We start from the raw sequence: 3,463 nt of genomic DNA on the forward strand, positions 1-3,463 counted from the left end.
ATGGGATGAGAGTCACATTTTTTAAACAGATTTTTAAAAATATATATCGAGGAAAGCAACTCAAATCCTTAATCATGTATTTTTCAGCTTATTGTAGTATTCTAGCATTCCAGAGTCTGAGGCAGAAGGTGTATTTTTTTTTCTTTGTTTCAAATGTATACATATGTGTAAACACATACTCCACCAATATCTTTCTATATTATATTTATGAAGACTATATGGATTCAGTTCAGAAACCAGCCATAATAAGCATTTTGGAAATTGCCTTTTCTGGTTTATCATTTGACTTCAGCTCTCTTCCCATGGGGGGAAAAATACACAGATGGCAAGTGGAGAACCATAAAATAGATATACAGAGATTGTCACATGCTTCACAACTACAGTTGTAAAATCAAATTTTGACACGGCAGAAATCATTTCTACACTTACATTAGAAGTTAAAAGATAGATTTGTTAAATACTCACCACACGCCAGACTCCATGCTAGCTGTAGACAACACACCAAAGAGTGTGCCGTTGTACTGAACAGAAAAAGACTCTGACAACAAGCTAGCACACAAAGATATGGCGGGATGTATGTGAAGAAAATGAAAACGTGAAAGAGATGGACTGTGGTGCATGTCTGAGCTGGTGCATTTGCAGTCAGGGGTTGATGATGCAGGGAAGGCAAGGACCCTGGCACCGACTCCTTCCTGTGATTGCAGTATCTTGATTTAACATCATAGAAGGAATGGTTGCCTATTCTTATAATTTGGGTACTGAACCAAAGGTAAAGACTAGGGAGAGCTAAGATCAAGGTCTTCTGGCTCAACTGTGGTGGGCTAGTGAGTGATGTAGTGTGACCTGCGGAAGGAGTGGACTGAGATTAGAGACAATGGCAGGTTCAGACTACTAACAAATGTGACTGGGACTTAATGATGATCAAAGGCATCAACAGATTATGAAGCGGTGTGAGCTGGTTTAAATGCTTTCAAACATTACTCCAGCCGCACACCTTGTATTTGCATCAAAATATGACACGATGCATGGCTAATACTACCCCTACAGAACCTGAGGCAGGAGGGTTGCCTTAACTTTGAAGTCAGACTATATCAGATAGTGAGTTCTAGGCCAGCACCAGTTACAGTTCAAAGTCCCTTTTCAATCACTATGCAAAACTGCTCTGTGATAGAGCTTATAGAGGCAGAGGCTACCACATATGTTACTGATAAAATATGTGTTTAAAGTAGTGTGGGGGTCTAAATAGGAAGGGCCCCCATTTAGACTCAAGTCTTTTCAATATTTGGTCACCAGGGAGTGGCACTATTAGTAAATATGGCCTTTTTTGGAGTAGTTGTGGCCCCATTGAAGGAAGTGTGTCACTAGTAAGTGTGTCACTAGGGGTGAGTTTTGAAATTTCAAATGGTGAAGCAAGGCCCAGTATCTCTCTATCCTTGCTGCCTTCAAATCGAGATGTAGAGCTCTCAGTTTCTTCTCCAGCACCATGTCTGCCTGCACAGCACAATATTTCCTTCCATGATGATAATGGGCTAAACCTCCAACCCAACCCCAATGAAATATATTCTCTATTATATCAGGCTCTAAGCATTAGAACTTTTGTAGATCACAGACTACAGAAGACTAAACTGGGTTGGAATGGACTAGACTAGAGAGGCAAAAAGTTATGTAGGGGAACACTTTACTATATTCAAGGTGACATAATAAAATAATAGATACAGTAAGAAGAATGTGGACTAAGAATCTAGCATACTCCACCAGTCAGCCTTAAATATGTAGCTATCAAGTTATTCCACCTCAGTTTTCTTGACCTATAATAATTAATATAAATGGTCTATGGCATGTAGGAACACTACATGTTAGTACCATTCTCTGCGTACTTTAAGAAGAAATGAACTTTATGGAGTTTGGGAAATGGCTATGTGGGCACAGCGCTTGTTCAAAAGTCCTGAGCTCAGGTCTTCATGATTCACATAAAACTGGGTGAAGTAGTCTGCCATCCCTAGGAAAGTATTGGAATCAGAGGTAAGATAATCACTGGAAAAACAAAAGCAGCAAGCTCTGCATACACAAAGGAGAGCAAAGAATGCTACCTGAAGCTAGGTGGGATCTAAAGACTGACACCTACACTCACATACATAAACACACACACATACACACATACATGCACACACATATGTATATATATATATATATATATACACACACACACACTCACAATTGTCCTTTATAAGCTGTGTTACATTTAGGGCAAACTCCATGAATGTCTATCTTTAATAACCTTTATAAAAACAGGAAAGTAAGTGCTTGTAATTCCAATAAAGCATATAAAAATCAATTTTTCTATTCTTACATTCAGATTATTGCAATAATCAAATCAGAGATATATGTGATATCCTTGTCATACAGTAGCTGATCAATATAGAGTTAGCCATTTTTATTAATACCAAGGAAAATTAATAATTAAACATGTGTGGTTCAAAAGTGACCCACAACCCAGCGATCAATGGAAGTTAATGCCCGTGCAGATGGGAAGGGGGCTCTGTTATATACCCTAGTCATTCATTACCCAGAGACAACAAATGTGGGCCAGGATTATCTTTCCTGAGAACAATAGTGGGTGCCAAATTCCTGACTGCTCAATACAATCTCTCAGAAGGAAACATTTGGTGGCCTTTAAATAGAAAGTATATTGCCAAAAGAAGACTTTGGGTTCTACAGTTTTAATCTCCAAATTCCAAGTAGTAAGTTATGTTGGGGGAAAAAAGCCTCCTTCCATGAAAAGATATATGATTTTACATTATTACAGGGGTCAAACACAATCTTGTAATATTCTCAAGGCACTGCTGAGTCTGTGGTGGGCGATGACAAACTATATGCTCTTAAGAAATGTGTGTGTGAGTGTGTCTGTTTGTATGTGTGTGCTGTTGTTGTTGTGTCTGACACAGATGGCTGGAATAAATTATGGCACTCAAAAAGCAAGTCCGTTGACTTAGTTTTAAAATCCATATTGGGAACCTCATTTGTACTTCTGGGAAGAGTCACAGTGACCAGCAGTCTCTCTACCTCCTAACTCAAAAAAAAAAAAAAAAAGAAAAAAAGAAACAAAAACGTTAATGACAAAACGTGCCATAAGGTTTTCTCAGTTAAAGCCTAAAATGAGAGGAGGCTGCATAAGTTCAGAAATGAGTCATTTTGAGAGATAGATGGGAAATACACAGAGAGTTTTACATTGTATAATTACGCCGGTATACTTATACTCCTCCCGATCATGTTACCAGAGACAGATATTATAGTAGCCCTTCTAAAAGAATATTAAGGGCAAGTATCATGGCTTGCAGCAGAGACAGGCAGAGCTCTGTGATTTCTAGGACAGCCAAGTATACATGAGTCTCTCTCTCTCTCTCTCTCTCTCTCTCTCTCTCTCTCTCTCTCTCTCTCTCTCCTCTCCTCTCCTCTCCTCTGT

This window comes from Microtus ochrogaster, chromosome 21 (assembly GCF_000317375.1).
Source record: "Microtus ochrogaster isolate Prairie Vole_2 chromosome 21, MicOch1.0, whole genome shotgun sequence".
NCBI classification, from domain to species: Eukaryota; Metazoa; Chordata; class Mammalia; order Rodentia; family Cricetidae; genus Microtus; species Microtus ochrogaster.